The sequence below is a fragment of the Manis pentadactyla genome, chromosome X (genome assembly GCF_030020395.1).
Source record: "Manis pentadactyla isolate mManPen7 chromosome X, mManPen7.hap1, whole genome shotgun sequence".
In the NCBI taxonomy this organism is placed as follows: domain Eukaryota; kingdom Metazoa; phylum Chordata; class Mammalia; order Pholidota; family Manidae; genus Manis; species Manis pentadactyla.
The window spans coordinates 39,484,466-39,504,680 of NC_080038.1; positions in this window are offsets into that span (position 1 = coordinate 39,484,466).

A 20,215-nucleotide genomic window follows, 5' to 3' on the forward strand; every position below is an offset into this window, starting at 1 on the left:
GCCCAGAGCGCTGGGCAGAGCTTTTATATAGAGTCAATATCAACGTATTGCCCATACATATGTAGTGAGCTACCAACCAGGGCCAGGTGAGAATCCTGGCCACAGGAACCTTCACTTTATCCACAGAAAGGAGAGAAAGGAGTTGAGTTAAAACTGTATCAATTTGGAGAGAATTAATGTGGATAAAATGCCCTGGTTGGCTAGCTCACTACACACACGTGGGCAATACGTTGCTAGTGACTCTATATAAAGAGCCCTGCTCTGTGCTCTGGGCGACATGGTGGCACAGATGCAAGGCTGCAGGAGAGCAGAGCAGAGGCTGGAGTGGTGGTAGTACTGAGGACAGAGGCCAAGAGGACGGCTGTGCAGGCAGAGAGGCCCAGAGGCAGAGACTGGCTTGCTGCATGCACACTCGCTCTGAGTGGACCGGATTCTAGTGATTGACCTTCCACCGTGGAAATAAAGTTGGGTATAACCCTTTCACCACAAGAACGTTCTACTGTCATTTCTTTGGCCACACTGAATCCATAGTGAACTTGCCCGTGGCTGAAACCCATTGGCAAAACAATTAACCTCTTATGACGTTGAGTCTCCAAATCTGTGAACACAGGATGTCTCTCCATTTATTTAGATCTTTGATTTCTTTCATCAGCATTTTGTAGTTTTGTAGTGTCCTACAGCATTTTATAGTGTCTGAGTGCTATATGTGACTTTTTAGATTTACACCTAAATACTCATTTTTTTGAGCAATTATAAATGGTGTCATGCTTTTAATTTTGGTGTCTGTCTTGCCAATGTGTTTCAGCCCCGGGCAAGTTCACTATGGATTCAGTGAGACAGAGGAATGACAGTGGAACATTCTTGGGGTGAAAGGGTTTATTACCCAGCTTGTTTTCCCAGCAACAGGTAGAGCACCAGAATTACCTATGCATCCAACAGTCTGCAGGTCTGTAACCCTCCCTCATCTCTGCCTCCCCCCAGAGCACTGGCCGGAGCTCTTTATATAGTGACTCAATCAATAATAGCTCATTGCCTAAGGGTGTGGGAGCAGTAGCCTAGCAGCAGGCCAGTTACATCATCAAGTAGCTTAGGTTCAGGTGAGGATCCTGGCCATAGGAACTTCCATTTTCCCCACAGTGTCTGTGTGTTCATTGCTAATATACAATTGAATTTAGTGTGTTGATACTGTATCCTGTGACCTTGTTGAACTGACATTAATTCCAAGAGATTTTTTTGTAGGTTTCTTGGAATTATCTCTGTAGATTATCATGTCATCTATAAATACGGAGTTTTATTTCTTCCTTTTATCAATGTTTTATAGATTTCAGAATCCAAATCCTATAAATGGTACTGTATTTTAAAAATCTGGTATCCATATGTTCATTTCAAGTTGTTTGTTGTTTTTGTTTCCCTATTTTCAGTTTCACTGATTCTGGATCTTTTTTATTTCTTTTCTTCTTATGGCTCAGCTTTATTACGCCCTTGTTTTTTTAGTTTCTTGAGATACTGTCTTGCCAATAGGTTTCAGGCACAGGCAAGTTCACTATGGATTCAGTGAGATGGAGGAATAACAAAGGAATGTTCTTGGGGTAAAAAGGTTTATAACATGCCTTTGTTCTCCCAGCAATAGGCTGAGCACTAGAACTATGTCTGTATCCAACAGTCTGCAGGTCCATAATCCTCTATCCAGGCATTGGGCAGAACTCTTTGTAGAGTGACTCAGTCAATAATAGCTTACTGCCTAGGGTGTGGAAGCAGTAGCCTAGCAGCAGGCCAATTACATCATCAAGTAGTTTAGGTTCAGGTGAGGATCCTGGCCATAGGAACTTTAATTTTCCCCAAAACTTCTCTAAGCAACTATTCTTTTTGTTAAGGTATGACTGATATACACTCTTATGAATGTTTCACATGAAAAACATTGTGCTTACTACATTCATCCATATTAGCAAGTCCCCCCCACACCCCATTGCGGTCACTGTCCATCAGCATAGTAAGATGCCACAGTCACTACTTGTCTTCTGTGTGCTACACTGTCTTCCCTACGACCTCCCCCATGCCATGTATACTAATCATAATGCCCCTCAATCCCTTTCTCCCTCCCTCCCCACCCACCTTCCCCCACCCCTCCCCTTTGGTAACCACTAGTCCATTCTTGGAGTCTATGAGACTGCTGTTGTTTTGTTCCTTCAGTTTTGCTTCATTGTTATACTCCACAAATGAAAGAAATCATTTGGTACTTGTCTTTCTCCAACTGGCTTATTTCACTGAGCATAATACCCTCTAGCTCTATCCAAGTTGTTGCAAATGGTAGGACTTGTTTTCTTCTTACGGCTGAATAATATTTCATTGTGTATATGTGCCACCTCTTCTTTATCCATTCATCTACTGATGGACACTTAGGTTGCTTCCATATTTTGGCTATTGTAAATAATGCTAAGTTAAACATAGGGATGCATATGTCTTTTTGAATCTGAGATCTTAGGAGTAGAATTCCTTGGTCAAATGATATTTCTATTTTAGTTTTTTGAGGAACCTCCATATTGCTTTCCACAATGGTTGAACTAATTTACATTCCCACCAGCAGTGTAGGAGGGATCCCCTTTCTCCACAACCTCGCCAACATTTGTTGTGGTTTGTCTTTTGGATGGTAGCCATCCTTACTGGTGTGAGGTGATACCTCATTGTGGTTTTAATTTGCATTTCTCTGATAATTAGCGACGTGGAGCATCTTTTCATGTGTCTGTTGGCCATCTGTATTTCTTTTTTGGAGAACTGTCTGTTCAGTTCCTCTGCCCATTTTTTAATTGGATTTTTTGTTTTTTGTTTGTTGAGGTGGGTGAGCTCTTTATATATTTTGGACATCAAGCCTTTATCGGATCTGTCATTTACAAATATATTCTCCCACACTGTAGGGTACCTTTTTGTTCTATTGATGGTGTCTTTTGCTGTACAGAAGCTTTTCATCTTAATATAGTCCCACTTGTTCACTTTTGCTATTGTTTTCCTTGCCCGGGGAGATATGTTCAAGAAGAGGTCACTCATGTTTATGTCTAAGAGGTTTTTGCCTATGTTTTTTTCAAAGAGTTTTATGGTTTCATGACTTACATTCAGGTCTTTGATCCATTTTGAATTTACTTTTGTGTTTGGGGTTAGACAATTGTCCAGTTTCATTCTCCTACTTGTAGCTGTCCAGTTTCGCCAGCACCATCTGTTGAAGAGACTGTCATTTTGCCATTATATGTCCATGGCTCCTTTATCAAATATTAATTAAACATGTATATTTGGGTTAATGTCTGGAGTCTCTCATCTGTTCCACTGGTCTGTGGCTCTGTTCTTGTGCCAGTACCAAATTGTCTTGATTACTATGGCTTTGTAGTAGAGCTTGAAGTTGGGGAGTGAGATCCCCCCTACTTTATTCTTCTTTCTCAGGATTGCTTTGGCTATTCGGGGTCTTTGCTGTTTCCATATGAATTTTTGAATTATTTTTTCCAGTTTGTTGAAGAATGTTGCTGGTAATTTGATAGGGATTGCATCAAATCTGTATATTGCTTTGGGCAGGATGGCCATTTTGACGATATTAATTCTTCCTAGCCACGAGCATGGGATGAGTTTCCATTTCTTAGTGTCCCCTTTAATTTCTCTTAAGAGTGTCTTGTAGTTTTCAGGGTATAGGTCTTTCACTTCTTTGTTTAGGTTTATTCCTAGGTATTTTATTCTTTTTGATGCAATTGTGAATGGAGTTGTTTTCCTGATTTCTCTTTCTATTGGTTCATTGTTAGTATATAGGAAAGCCACAGATTTCTGTGTGTTAATTTTGTATCCTGCAACTCTGCTGTATTCCGATGTCATTTCTAGTAGTTTTGGAGTGGAGTCTTTAGGGTTTTTTATGTACAATATCATGTCATCTGCAAATAGTGACAGTTTAACTTCTTCTTTACCAATCTGGATTCCTTGTATTTCTTTGTTTTGTCTGATTGCCGTGGCTAGGACCTCCAGTACTATGTTAAATAAGAGGGGGGAGAGTGGGCATCCCTGTCTTGTTCCCGATCTCAGAGGAAAAGCTTTCAGCTTCTCGTTGTTCAGTACAATGTTCGCTGTGGGTTTATCATATATGGCCTTTATTATGTTGAGGTACTTGCCCTCTATTCCCATTTTGCTGAGAGTTTTTATCATGAATGGACGTTGAATTTTGTTGAATGCTTTTTCAGCATCTATGGAGATGATCATGTGGTTTCTGTCTTTCTTTTTGTTTATGTGGTGGATGATGTTGATGGATTTTCGAATGTTGTACCATCCTTGCATCCCTTGGATGAATCCCACTTGGTCATGGTATATGATCCTTTTGATATATTTTTGAATTTGATTTGCTAATATTTTATTGAGTATTTTTGCATCTACATTCATCAGGGATATTGGTCTCTAATTTTCTTTTTTGGTGGGGTCTTTGCCTGGTTTTGGTATTAGGGTGATGTTGGCTTCATAGAATGAGTTTGGGAGTATTCCCTCCCCTTCTATTTTTTGGAAAACTTTAAGGAGAATGGGTATTATGTCTTCTCTGTGTGTCTGATAAAATTCCGAGGTAAATCCGTCCGGTCCGGGGGTTTAGTTCTTGGGTAGTTTTTTGATTACCATTTCAATTTCTTTGCTCATAATTGGTTTGTTTAACTTTTGTGTTTCTTCCTTGCTCAGTCTTGGAAGGTTGTATTTTTCTAGGAAGTTGTCCATTTCTTCTAGGTTTTTCAGCTTGTTCGCATATAGGTTTTCATAGTATTCTTTAATAATTCTTTGTATTTCTGTGGAGTCTGATGTGATTTTTCCGTTCTCATTTCTAATTCTGTTGATGAGTGTTGATTCTCTTTTTCTCTTAATAAGTTTGGCTAGAGGCTTATCTATTTTGTTTATTTTCTCAAAGAACCAGCTCTTGGTTTCATTGAGTTTTGCTATTGTTTTATTCTTCTCAATTGTGTTTATTTCTTCTCTGATCTTTATTATGTCCCTCCTTATGCTGACTTTAGGCCTCATTTGTTCTTCTTTTTCCAGTTTCGATAATTGTGGCATTAGACTATTCATTTGGGATTGTTCTTCCTTCTTTAAATATGCCTGAATCGCTATATACTTTCCTCTTAAGACTGCTTTTGCTGCGTCCCACAGAAGTTGGGGCTTTGTGCTGTTGTTGTCATTTGTTTCCATATATTCCTTGATCTCTATTTTACTTTGTTGGTTGATCCATTGATTATTTAGGAGCGTGTTGTTAAGCCTCCATGTGTTTGTGAGCCTCTTTGCTTTCTTTGTACAGTTTATTTCTAGTTTCATGTCTTTGTGGTCTGAAAAGTTGGTTGGTAGGATTTCAATCTTTTGGAATTTTCTGAGGCTCTTTTTGTGGCCTAGTATGTGGTCTATTCTGGAGAATGTTCCATGTGCACTTGAGAAGAATGTATATCCTGTTGCTTTTGGATGTAGAGTTCTATAGATGTCTATTAGGCCCATCTGCTCTACTGTGTTGTTCAGTGCTTCCATGTCCTTACTTATTTTCTGCCCGGTGGATCTATCCTTTGGGGTGAGTGGTGTGTTGAAGTCTCCTAGAATGAATGCATTGCAGTCTACTTCCCCCTTTAGTTCTGTTAGTATTTGTTTCACATATGCTGGTGCTCCTGTGTTGGGTGCATATATATTTAGAATGGTTATATCCTCTTGTTTGACTGAGCCCATTATCATTATATAGTGTGCTTCTTTATCTCTTGTTACTTTCTTTGTTTTGAAGTCTATTTTGTCTGATATTAGTACTGCGACCCCTGCTTTCTTCTCGCTGTTATTTGCTTGAAATATGTTTTTCCATCCCTTGACTTTTAGTCTGTACATGTGTTTGGGTTTGAGGTGAGTTTCTTGTAAGCAGCATATAGATGGGTCTTGCTTTTTTATCCATTCTGTTACTCTGTGTCTTTTGATTGGTGCATTCAACCCATTAACATTTAGGGTGACTATTGAAAGATATGTACTTATTGCCATTGCAGGCTTTAAATTCGTGGTTACCAAAGGTTCAAGGTTAGCCTCTTTAGTATCTTACTGCCTAACTTAGCTCGCTTATTGAGCTGTTATATACACTGTCTGGAGATTCTTTTCTTCTCTCCCTTCTTGTTCCTCCTCCTCGAGTCTTCATATGTTGGGTGTTTTGTGCTGTGCTCTTTCTAGGAGTGTTCCCATCTAGAGCAGTCCCTGTAAGATGTTCTGTAGAGGTGGTTTGTGGAAAGCGAATTCCCTCAGCTTTTGTTTGTCTAGGAATTGTTTAATCCCACTGTCATATTTGAATGATAGTCATGCTGGATACAGTATCCTTGGTTCAAGGCCCTTCTGTTTCATTGTATTAAATATATCATGCCATTCTCTTCTGGCGTGTATGGTTTCTGTTGAGAAATCTGATGTTAGCCTCATGGCTTTCCCTTTATAGGTGACCTTTTTCTCTCTAGCTGCCTTTAACACTCTTTCCTTGTCCTTGATCCTTGCCATTTTAATTATTATGTGTCCTGGTGTTGTCCTTCTTGGATCCTTTCTGTTGGGGGTTCTGTGTATTTCCATGGTCTGTTCGATTATTTCCTCCCCCAGTTTGGGGAAGTTTTCAGAAATTATTTCTTCTAAGATGCTTTCCATCTCTTTTCCTCTCTCTTCTTCTTCTGGGACCCCTATAATACGGATATTGTTCCTTTTGGATTGGTCACACAGTTCTCTTAATATTGTTTCATTCCTGGAGATCCTTTTGTCTCTCTCTATGTCAGCTTCTATGCGTTCCTGTTCTCTGATTTCAATTCCATCAATGGCCTCTTGCATTCTATCCATTCTGCTTATAAACCCTTCCAGAGTTTGTTTCATTTCTGCGATCTCCTTTCTGGCATCTGTGATCTCCCTCCGGACTTCATCCCATTTCTCTTGCGTATTTCTCTGCATCTCTGTCAGCATGTTTATGATTCTTATTTTGAATTCTTTTTCAGGAAGACTGGTTAGGTCTGTCTCCTTCTCTGGTGTTCTCTCTGTGATCTTTGTCTGCCTGTAGCTTTGCCTTTTCATGGTGATAGGAATAGTTTGCAGATCTGGGACGAGTGATGGCTGGAAGGACTTTCTTTCCTGTTGGTTTGTGGCCCTCTTCTCCTGGGAGAACAGCGACCTCTGGTGGCTTGTGCTGGGCAGCTGCGTGCAGACAGGGCTTCTGCTTCCTGCCCGGCTGCTATGGAGTTTATCTCCGCTGTTGCTGTGGGCGTGGCCTGGCTCGGGCAGCTACTCCAAAGTGGTGGAGTCGCGTTGGAGCAGGAGCTGCTGGGAGGCTATTTATCTCCGTAAGGGGCCTCCCTGCTCCCTGCAGCCCAGGGGTTAGGGTGCCCAGAGATCCCCGGATTCACTACCTCTGGATTAAGTGTCCCGCCCTGCCCCTTTAAGACTTCCAAAAAGCACCCGCCAAATCAAAACAATGACCACCAAAAAAAAAAAAAAAAAATTTTTTTAATTAAAAAAAAAAAGGTGGTCGCTCATTTTTCTTTATTCTCCGGTGCCAGCCTCAGGCCTCTGCTCACTGGTCTTGCTGCCCTGTTTTCCTAGTATTGGGGTCCCTATCCCTTTAAGACTACCAAAAAGCGCTTGTCAAAAAAAAATGGGCGCTTGCTTTTCTGGTGTCCTCCTGCGCCAGGCTACCGGTGCCCGCTCACTGTTCTTGCTGCCCTGTTTCCCTAGTATTGGGGTCCCTATCCCTTTAAGACTTCTAAAAAGCGCTCGCCAAAACAAAACAGCAAAAAAGCAAAAAAAAAAAAAAAAAGAAATGGTCGCGCGCTTTTCTTATGTCCTCCGGCACCCGGCCTCTGGTGCCCGCTCATTGTTCTTGCTGCACTGATTCCCTAGTATCCAGGGCCCCTTGTGCACATACTGTGTCTGTGCTCTGGCCCGGATGGCTGGGGCTGGGTGTTCAGCAGTCCTGGGCTCCGTCTCCCTCCCGCTCTGACTCCTCTTTTCCCGCCAGGAGCTGGTGGGAGGGGCGCTCGGCTCCCGCCGGGCCGGGGCTTGTATCTTACCCCCTTCGCGAGGCGCTGGGTTCTCTCAGGTGCGGATGTGGTCTGGATATTGTCCTGTGTCCTCTGGTCTTTATTCTAGGAAGGGTTGTCTTTGTTATATTTTCATAGATATATGTTGTTTTGGGAGGAGATTTCCGCTGCTCTACTCACACCGCCATCTTCCACCCCTCCTCCAGCCTTCTTTTTAATTGTTTCCTAACTGTCTTCTCTTGGAAAGTCTTCTGTGGACTGCATTAGATCAGTTGGTGTCTTGAATTTCCAAAGCCCTTTGTTCAGCAAAAAGATGAGAGCTCACAAACTCCCTGAAAATTTGCTAAGGATGGCTGCAGTGTGATCTTTAGCAGTCAGTCGTCAGGCTCAGGATGGGCCATCAGTGCTTTTCTTGTCATTCCCAAAGCATTTTCAAACTGCAGTTTCCTTCCTTTCTGTGACACAGTCAAAAGAGGCAGCTTTTTGCTGTGGAGGAGCAAAGCTAGGTTTGGTGCCTTGAATCTTTGTTAGAAGAGGAAGAGTTAGAGTGAATTGGGCTGTACCAGCCAACTCTTCATAGGACTGAACTATCAGATATAAAAACTACATGGGGGTCCCCTGGCTAATGGTTATAAGGACATATTCCCAGAGTTGCTTATTATCAACCTGTAGATTGGCCTTCACTGTAACTGGAAAGAACTTTGTACCACCTGGCACTTCCAATAGTAATGGGCCATAAACTTGGCAAAAAGATTCTACAACATGAGAGAAGGGAGATGTGGCATTTTGTAAGGCAGCTATTAGTTTTTGATGTAAACCACCAGATCCCATTGGTAACAAGCTCAAATTCAGGCATCCTTAGCTCATTACATCAGAAGGTAGGGGTTGGAGAAAGAGAACCAAGTGGTTGTTTGAAAAGCACAGTGCTTTCAGAGCCAGGAATGAATGGGTTCTTGAAGTATTTCCCAAATCAGCTGTAGTCAAAGAGAATATGTATATTTGGGAAGAAATGACATGCTCTTCACACTTTCCTAAACCCCCGACTGGGATGAAAATGAGGTAGATTTCATCAAGGAGTACTGAGTTTTCAGATTCACAATTGTGCAGAGACTCACTGACTTGACCAGCAAAGCCTTGGTTTGGGTGGGTGTAAAGCATTCATGTGGATGGCATCTGTACCTTTAACTCCACTACCTGCTTTCCAGGTGTTTATGAGGTAGGAGGAGTTCTAAGCAACCTGTAGTCACGCTCTGAAAATATTTTTTATCTAATATGTGCATCAAATGCAAATGTCCTGTGCTGATGAGATCATAATGAAAAGCAAACCACCTAGAGATGGATGTGGGGATGGTAGGAAATGAGAAGAGCAAATGAAAATCCCTCCTGGCTGGCCCCTCTCTAAATCACTGGACTTTTTAACCAAGGTCTTCCAAACTTCTCTGGTGGTTTTAAAAGTTGACTCCTTCTCGAGGAGGGGGGCTCTTCTGAGGCCCCCATGAAGGCATTTAATGGTACTTTTTGTAAGTGGGTAACACATTTCCCTCAGTCTCTGTGTTCCCCTCTGCTTCTCAATCCAGTCAATTCAAATTCAGTTGTGGAGGTTTTATCACAACTCTTGGTGGTCCTCTTGGGCAGAATTTAAATGATTGCAAATCAACTGTCTTTCCAGTGCCATCCTCTGTCTCCACAAACTCTGGGAGTGTGGCTACCCCCAACATAGCAAACTCTTCCTGGCTACCAAGTCTCTCCTCTGAGAGGTTTGTGGCATGAATTGGACACCAGGCTATTGTTTCTCCCAGGTTCTGGGAACACATTTCAAATACACCAAAGGGCTTGTTGAAAAAGAGACCCTTTCATAGGAATAGGCACCCAGCTTTGCTTCTGGGGGCATACTCAAAATATAGTTATCTCTAGAGAAATTCTGTCTAAAATCTCTCTTCTTTTAATCACCAACAACCCAACTCTCTCATGCCCTTAATGAAGGTGATTCATCCAATTGGTTTTCAGAACCTGTACTGAAATCTTGCAACTCACTTTAAGCATTATATCTATATTTATTGCCTTATGGTCTTGGGTGAAATTTCCATTCAACATCTTGCTTTGATAGATTATTTTGAATGTAGGGAAACGTTTTCTTCTTTAAAACTGTCACAGTGTGCCATCCCTGGGAAGCAGATGCTGAGACAGAGTTAAGAACGCAGAAGTGCCACTGGCAAGTAGTGCATGTACAAGGAAGAGGAGAAAGCAGGATTGGGCAGGGGGAGCCATCCTACTGTGCTTAGACCTCGCCCAGCCCAGTGGAGAGCTCTGGGGCGAAGACTGCCCACTCCAGGAGTCCTGCATTGGGTGGAGACGGCTGGTCCCTGTACCACTGCTTTGCCCTGCCATTTGCTGGGGGCTGCCCCCAAAAGAATGTGCCCTCAGCTACCATTACCTTACTCAATAGTGACCATCCTGAGAAAAGTATGACCTCAGCTTTCAAGCTGAGGTGAACCCTGATTAAGCTAATATGTGCAGGCTGTAAGTTAACCATGCTTTTCAAACCTGGATAACAAGTTCTTTCCTGAAGTTGGTCTGATGAGCACATCTCTGTCTGATACAAAACTCAATTGATATGCTCTGAGAATGTATATGGATTTTCTGAAATCTTTCTTGGTTTTCCTATTTCTCTCACCCTATGCTGGGATGCTTCCCTGTGACCCCTGCCTGGCTCTGGCTCCCTCTCTCACTTCATTCAGATTTCTTCCAAAGTCACCCCCTCAGAGAGGCTTCCTCTCATCACTCTGTCTTAAATATCACTCCTTCTTCACTCTTTATTCCTTTACTTGGGTTTGTTTTTTTCTACATTTTTCTTTCACCACTTACAATTATATTTATTTCATCATTGTCTCTCTCCTTCACCACAATGTAGGTCAAGGACCTTGTCTGTTTGATCCCTTAAATAGAGCAGAACTAGTTCACTGTCTTGCACATGATAGGTATTCAATAAATAGTTTTGAAAGAATGAACAAATGAATGTGGATTAGATTACTCGACCCCTTTCCTGCCTGGTCTCCTTGCTCTGGCATATAGTTGGGGTGGGGGGCTTGGGTCATGTGGCTGAGTTGTTTACACAGCAGAGCTGCTCTGGGGCAAGGCTTAGCCATGGCTTCTACCATGACTAGAAGCTCTTCGGAGGTAACTTACCCATGGCTTCTAGCTCTTTTGAAGGAGTTTCCCCTTCCCCCCATTGTGCTGGTCCCTAACAGGTGTTCCTGGACACAGTCCCCTTTATAATATGCTGCTTTCCTTATGTCTTAATGTCAGCAAAGGGGTGAATGTGGGGACAATCACATTTCCTTTTGTTCTCAACACTACCAAACAGTGTTGATCAGACTTTTCTAAAGGCCAAGGGGTAAAGGAAAAATTAAGACCTGGAATATTTCAGATATCTGTCCCTATAGTCCAGAGAAACATATATTAAATCTTTTGTTATGGGCTTAATTGGCTTCCCCAAAATTCATATGTTTAACTCCTAAACCCCAGTACCTCAGTATGTGACTGTATTTGGAGACAGGGCCTTTAAAGAGGTAATTAAGTTTAAAGGTCATTAGTGTGGGCTTTAATCTAGTATGACTGGTGTCCTTAAAGAAGAGCAATTTAGGACACAGAGAGGCACAGAGGAATGATCATGTGAACCCAGAGGAGAAAAAGGCCATCTGCAAGCCAAGAAAAGAGGCCTCAGAAGGGACAGCCTTGCTTATATATATGTATTATATGTATAAAATGCCCAGGGTTTACAGTTATACTTAGCAGGCGAATAGGGAAAAGTGTGTCTATTCCATCTTCCTGAAAATGAGACCTCTATGGTTTTAAACAAATAAAAGTCTTCCATTCATATGAAATTTGGTCTTACATTGGAGTTAGGCCAACCTGCATTTGAAACTTTGCTTGGCTGTTAACCAGACCAGTAACTTAGTCTGATATCTTAACCTCCCTGTACCTCAATTTCTTCAGCTATAAATTGAGAGTAACAATATACTTGATAAGGTTTTTCTGAGAGGTAAGTCAGAAATGTACATGAAACACTTATTATGGTACCTAGGATACTGTAAATATTCAATAAGTGGTAATGAATATGGTTATTATTTCAAAATAACTGGGTAATTTGTCAGATTCTTTAATAGTCAGTCCCTTCCTCACTGATACGTGATTCTGTCTTCATCGTGGGTCTTATAATAAATTTCTAGATTAGTCATTTATTTTTGTTGGTAAGTGTGTCTATACTTGCATCAGTATCACACTATTGTAATTATTATTGTAGTTTTATGATATGTTTTAATATCTGAAAGGGGAAATAACCCATAATTACTCTTCTTCAGGATTTCTTATTAGTTTAAATTTTTTTTCCCTAATGGTTTCTATAGATTTTTTCCCCCTGTTTTTATGTTAGATGTTCTTTAAAAATTTTTTTGGAAAACTCAAAACCAAGCCCCATTAGGACTTTAATTGGAATTTTGTTTGAGCTTTATATTAAGTGGAGAATAATTGACATCTATGCACTATAGAAGTATTGTCATCTAGGAAAATGGTATGTTTTTCTGGTCATTAAAATATTAACTCAACAATATTTCATAATTTTTATTAGAACTTATTAGATTTATATTATGTTTATTCTTGGTTATTTTAAATTTTAATGCTTATTATGTTGGGAAGCTCCAATTCTATTACCAAATTGATAACTGTATATTTTCTTTATAATGGGATACCCTGCACAATTTGTGGTCTAGTTTGGCCACAAACTATTTTTAGTTTTTAAAAATCTTTAAAACTTTCTTAGAGTTTCCAGATATATTATTATGTAGTGAGAAATTGGTCTCTTCCTTTCCAGTAGTTAATAGCTCTTATTTCTGTTTTACACATTATTGCCTTGGTCAGAGCTCCTAGGGTTATGTTAAAATTAATGATGGATAGTGAGCATCATTACTTTGCTTCTGCTATTTATAGAAACATCTCCCATTTTTTCACTTGAGTATAAAGATAATTTGGTCGAGTTAGAAAGTATTTATCCTATAAAGTAATAATTGTAATTTTGGGGGGAGTCATAGAACCCTTTGAGGACCTGATGACAGTTTTATAAATTTTATTTCTAGAAAATGCTCGCAGATACACAAGTTGCATACAACTTCATGTGATCACAACCCCGCAAACCATGGACTCTATAGAATCCCAAGTTAAGAATTTCTGATACCAGGGAAATACCCTTTGACTCTTAATTTTAAAGGATTTTGATATTTAAAATCATGAACTGAATTTGAGCTTAATTAAAATGTTTTTTAAAGCATTCTTAGTAGTGATAAGCTTTTTATTTAACCAATTGATGGGATATGCTATTTATAGATTTCCTACTATGTAATTAACTCTGATTAGGTATGGATATGATAGGTTATTATTTTAATATTCTGTTGCATTTGATTGTTTTTTATTTTGGTATCATTAATCTACAATTTTATGAGGAACATTATGGTTACTAAACTCTCCCCATCATCAAGTCCCCACCACATACCCCATTACAGTCCCTGTCCATCAGCGTAGTAAGATGCTATAGAACCACTACTTGTCTTCTCTGTGTTGTACAGCCCTCTGGGTGCCCGGCCTACATTATCTCTGCTAATCGTAATGCCCCTCTTCCCCCCTTGTCCCTCCCTTCCCACCCATCCTCCCCAGTTCCTTTCCCTTTGGTAACTCTTAGTCCATTCTTGGGTTCTGTGAGTCTGCTGCTGTTTTGTTCCTTCAGTTTTTTTCTTTGTTCTTATACTCCACAGATGAGTGAAATCATTTGATACTTGCCTTTTTCCACCTGGTTTATTTCACTGAGCATAATACCCTCTAGCTCTATCCATGTTGCTGCAAATGGTAGGATTGATTTTCTTCTTATGGCTGAATAATATTCCATTGTGTATATGTACCACATCTTCTTTATCCATTCATCTACTGATGGACACTTAGGTTGCTTCCATTTCTTGGCTATTGTAAACACTGCTGCGATAAACATAGAGGTGCATATGTCTTTTTCAAACTGGGATCCTACATTCTTAGGGTAATTTCCTAGGACTGGAATTCCTGGGTCAAATGGTATTTCTATTTTTACTTTTTTGAGGAACCTCCATACTGCTTTCCACATGGCTGAACTAATTTACACTCCCACCAGCAGGGTAGGAGGGTTCCCTTTTCTCCACATCCTTGCTAGCATTTGTTGTTGTTTGTCTTTTGGATGGTGGCGATCCTTACTGATGTGAGGTGATATCTCATTCATAAAATAAAATATTAATTTGCATTTCTCTGATGCTTAGTAATGTGGAGCATTTTTCATGTGTCTGTTGGCCATCTGAGTTTCTTCTTTGGAGAAGTGTCTGTTCAGATCCTCTGCCCATTTTTAATTGGATTCTTTGCTTTTCGTTGCGGTGCATGAGCTCTTTATATATTTTGGATGTCAAGTCTTTATTGGATCTGTCATTTATGAATATATTCTCCCACACCGTAGGATGCCTTTTTGTTCTATTGATGGTGTCCTTTGCTGTACAGAAGCTTTTCAGCTTGATATAGTCCCACTTGTTCATTTTTGCTTTTGTTTCCCTTGCCTGGGGAGATGTGTTCATGGGGAAGTTGCTCATGTTTATGTCCAAGAGATTTTTGCCTATGCTTTTTTTCTAAGAGTTTTATGGTTTCATGACTTACATTCAGGTCTTTGATCCATTTTGAATTTCCTTTTGTGTATGGGGTTACTGATCCAGTTTCATTCTTTTACATGTAGCTGTCCAGTTTTGCCAATGTCATCTCTTGAAGAGGCTGTCATTTCCCCAATGTATATCCATGACTACTTTATCGTATATTAATTGACCGTATATGTTTGGGTTAATATCTCAACTATCTATTCTGTTCCACTGGTCTGTGGGTCTGTTCTTGTGCCAGTACCAAATTGCCTTGTTTACTGTGGCTTTGTAGTATAGCTTGAAGTTGGGAAGCGAGATCCCTCCTGCTTTATTCTTCCTTCTCAGGATTGCTTTGGCTATTCGGGTTATTTTGTGGTTCCATTTGAATTTTAGAACTATTTGTTCCAGTTCGTTGAAGAAAGCTATTGGTATTTGATAGGGATTGCATTGAATCTGTAGATTGCTTTAGGCAGGATGGCCATTTTGACAATATTAATTCTTCCTAGCTAAGAGCATATGATGAATTTCCATTTGCTGGTGTCCTCTTTAATTTCTCTTAGGAATGTCTTGTAGTTTTCAGGGTATAGGTCTTTCACTTCCTTGGTTAGGTTTACTCCTAGGTATTTTATTCTTTTTGATGCAATTGTGAATGGAATTGTTTTCCTGATTTCTCTTTCTGTTAGTTCATTGTTAGTGTATAGGAAAGCCACAGATTTCTGTGTATAAATTTTGTATCCTGAAACTTTGCTGAATTCCGCTATTAGTTCTAGTAGTTTTGGAGTGGAGTGTTTAGGGTTTTTTATGTACAATATCATGTCATCTGCAAATAGTGACAGTTTGACTTCTTCTTTACCAATCTGGATGCCTTTTATTTCTTTGTTTTGTCTAATTGCCGTGGCTAGGACCTCCAGTACTATGTTGAATAACAGTGGGGAGAGTGGGCATCTTTGTCTTGTTCCCGATCTTAGGTGAAAAGCTTTCAGCTTCTCTTTGTTCAGTGTGATATTGGCTGTGGGTTTGTCATATATGGCCTTTATTATGTTGAGGTACTTGCCCTCTATACTCATTTTGTTAAGACTTTTTATCATGAATGGATGTTGAATTTTGTCAAATTTTTTGACAATTTATGGAGATGATCATGTGGTTTTTGTCATTCTTTTTGTTGATGTGGTGGATGATGATGGGGTTTCGAATGTTTTACCATCCTTGTATCCCTGAGATGAATCCCACTTGATCATGGTGTATGGTCCTCTTGATGTGTTTTTGAATTCAGTTTGCTAATATTTTGTTAAGTATTTTTGCATCTATGTTCATCAGGGATATTGGTCTGTAATTTTTTTTTTGTGGGGTCTTTGCCTCATTTTGATATTAGAGTGATGCTGGGTTCTTAGAATGAGTTTTGGAGTATTTCTTCCTCTTGTATTTTTTGGAAAACTTTAAGGAGAATGGGTATTATTTCTTCTCTATATGTCTGATAAAATTCAGCAGTGAATCCCTCTGGTCTGGGGGTTTTGTTCTTGGGTAGTGTTTTGATTACTGATTCAATTTCATTGCCAGTAATTGGTCAGTGTAGATTTTCTGTTTCTTCCTTGGTCAGTCTTGGAAGGTTGTATTTTTCTAGGAAGTTGTCTATTTCTTCTAGGTTTTCCAGCTTGTTAGCATATAGATTCTGATAGTATACTCTAATAATTCTTTGTATTTCTGTGGGGTCCATCGTGATTTTTCCTATCTCATTTCTGATTCTGTTTATGTGTGTAGATTCTCTTTTTCTCTTTATAAGTCTGGCTAGGGGGTTATCTATTTTATATTTTTCCTTAAAGAACCAGCTCTTTGGTTTCATTAATTTTTTCTATTGTTTTATTTTTCTCAGTTTTATTTATTTCTTTTGTGGTCTTTATTATGTCCCCCCTTCTGCTGACTTTGGCCTCATTTGTTCTTCTTTCCCAAGTTTCAATAATTGTGACTTTAGACTATTCATTTGGGATTGTTCTTCCTTCTTTAAATAAGCCTGGATTGCTATATACTTTCCTCTTAGAAGTGCCTTCACTGTCTCCCACAGAAGTTGGGGCATTGTGCTGTTGTGTTCATTTGTCTCCATATGTTGCTTGATCTCTGTCTTAATATGGTCATTGATCCATTGATTATTTGGAAGCATGTTGTTAAGCCTCCATGTGTTTGTGAGCCCTTCTGTTTTCTTTGTACAATTTATTTCTAGTTTTATACCTTTGTGATCTGAGAAGTTGGTTGGTAGAATTTCAATCTTTTTGAATTTACTGAGGCTCTTTTTGTGGCCTAGTATGTGGTCTATTCTGGAGAATGTTTCATGTGCACTTGAGAAGAATGTGTATACTGCTGCTTTTGGGTGTAGAGTTCTGTAGATGTCTGTTAGGTCCATCTGTTCTAGTGTGTTGTTCAGTGCCTCTGTGTCCTTACTTATTTTCTCTCTGGTTGATCTGTCTTTTAGAGAGAGTGGTGTGTTGAAGTGTACTAAAATCAATACATTGCATTCTATTTCCTCCTTTAATTCTGTTAGTATTTGTTCACATATGTTGGTGCTCCTGTTTTTGGTGCATATGTATTTATAATGGTTATATCTTCTTGTTGGACTGACCCCTTTATCATTATGTAATGTCCTTCTTTATCTCTTGTTACTTTCTTTGTTTTGAAGTCTATTTTGTCTGATATAAGTTTTACAACACCTGCTTTATTCTCCCTATTGTTTGCATGAAATATATTTTTCCACCCCTTCACTTTTAGTCTGTGTATATCTTTGGGTTTGAGGTGAGTCTCTTATAAGCAGCATATAGATGGGTCTTGCTTTTTATCCATTCTATTACTCTGTGTCCTTTGATTGGTGCATTCAGTCCATTTACATTTAGGGTGATTATTGAAACATATGTACTTATTGCCATTTCAGTCTTTGGATTTGTGGTTACCAAAGGTTCAAGGGTAGCTTCTTTACTATCTAACTGTCTAATGTAACCCTCCTATTAAGTTATTATAAACACAGTCTGATGATTATTACTCTCCCTTCTTATTTTTCCTTCTCCATTCTTTATATGTTAGGTATTTTATTCTGTATTCTTTTGTGTTTCTTTTTACTATTTTTGTGGATAGTTGATTTTATTTTTTGCCTTTAGTTAGTATTTGTTTGGTCTACTTTCTTTGGTGTGATTTTATTTTCTCTATTTAGCCTTAAGAGTGCTTCCACTTTAAAATACCCTGAAGAGGTGGTTTGTGGGAGACAAATTCTCTCAATTTTTTTTTGCTTGTCTGGGAATTGTTTAATCCTTCCTTCAAATTTAAATGATAATCGTGTTGGATACAGTATTCTTGTTTCAAGGTCCTTCTGTTTCATGAAATTAAATATATCATGCCATTTTCTTCTGGCCTGTAGGGTTTCTGTTGAGAAGTCTGATGATAGCCTGATGGGTGTTCCTTTGTAGGTGATCTTTTTTCTCTCTCTGGCTGCCTTTAATACTCTGTCCTTGTCTTCGATCTTTACTATTTTAATTATTATATGTCTTGGTGTTGTCCTCCTTGGGTCCCTTGTGTTGAAAGATCTGTGGGCTTCCATGGTCTGAGAGACTATTTCCTTCCCCAGCTTTGGGAAGTTTTCAGCCAATTATTTCTTCAAAGACACTTTCTATCCCTTTTTCTCTCTCTTCTTCCTCTGGTTCTCCTATAATGTGAATATTGTTCCATTTGGATTGGTCATACAGTTCTCTTAATATTCTTTCATTCCTAGAGATCCTTTTATCTCTCTCTGCCTCAGCTTCTCTCTTTTCCTGTTCTCTGATTTCTATTCCATTAACAGTCTCTTGCACCTTGTCCAGTATGCTCTTAAGCCCTTCTATCAATGGTTTCATTTCTCTTATCTACCTCCAGACTTCATCCCTTAGCTCTTGTATATTTCTCTGCAGGTCCATCAGCACGGTTATGACTTTTATTTTGAATTATTTCTCAGGAAGATTGGTTATATCTATCTCACCAGGCCCTCTCTCTTGTGTTGTCTGAGTGATTTTTGACTGGACCTGATTCTTCTGCCTTTTCATGGTGATAGAAGTGGTCACAGGCAGGTGGCACATGTGTCAACTGGGAGAACAATTTTCTTTCCTGCTTTTTGGTCACTTTGCCCTTCTCCGCTGTCTACCCACATACCTGCAGCAGCCTCTGGGATAATCTCCTGAGCTGCCGTGGGCGAGGCGGCCCTTGGGATTGTGGAGAAGGGAGTCACAACCGTGCCAGGTGTGTTCTGTGAGAATGGTGCCCCTTCGTGCTTTCTGGACCTTCCTCCAGCTTCCGTTACCTGTGCCAGTAACCTGCACACCAGGAGGCAGTCTCTGGGAAAATCTCCTGAGCTGCCATGGGCGGGGCTGTCCTCAGGACAGCCTAGAGCACTGTGGGGGGTTGCAGCCATGCAAGGTGTGTTCTTCTGCTAGAATGGCACCCCTTCTTGACTTCTGGACCTTGTTCTGGCTTCCGCTGCCTGTCCTGGTTAGCTGCATCCTGGGAGGAGACTCTGTGTGGTTGCTGTGTGCGGGGCTGCTGTCCGGCTGCTCCGCAGCTGTGGCGGGTCAGCTGGTCTGCTTGCAGTGCCAGCCAGAGGAGCGAATGGCTGGCTGCTCATCACCATGATGGGCTTCAGGGCTGCTTTACGCCCCAGGGGGTTAGGGGACCCAAAGTTCCTCAAGATTCCCAGCCTACTGGGCTGAGTGTGCTGGGACAATTTTGTTCAGGTGTTGAGCCCTTGTCCCTTTAAGACTTTTAAAAAGCACCCGCTTTTCTCTTGGCCAGGGGAGCTGGCTGTGGGGACCCACTAGCAGTCTCCGTCTTGGACCATACCCTTCCATTTCTCCAATATCCAGCACAGCATGCAATGTGTGTCTGTGCTCCCGGTGCCGATTACTAGGGCTGGTTCTTTAGTAGTCCTGTGCTTCCACTTCCTCCCTACTCTCATTCTTTTCCTCCTGCTGGTGAGCTGGGGTGGGGGGAGCACTTGGGTCCCGCCAGGTTGTGAATTTTATCTTACCCCCTTCCTGAGATATTGAGTTCTCACAGATCTAGATGTAGCTTGGCTGTTGTACTATATCCTCTGGTCTCTCTTTTAGGAATAGCTCCATTCATTGTATTTTCAAAAATATGTATGGTTTTGGGAGAAGATTTCCACCGCTCTACTCACACCACCATCTTGAGCCCCTTGTATTTGATTTTATATGTGTTAAAAAACAAAATTCAACTGAGTAATCACCTCACACCAGTAAGGATGGCTGCCATCCAAAAGACAAACAACAACAAATGTTGGCGAGGCTGTGGAGAAAGGGGAACCCTCCTACACTGCTGGTGGGAATGTAAATTAGTTCAACCATTGTGGATAGCAGTTTGGAGGTACATCAAAATGCTCAAAACAGATTTACCATTTGACCCAGGAATTGCACTTCTAGGAATTTACCCTAAGAATGCAGCTATCAAGTTTGAGAAAGACCAATGCACCCCTATGTT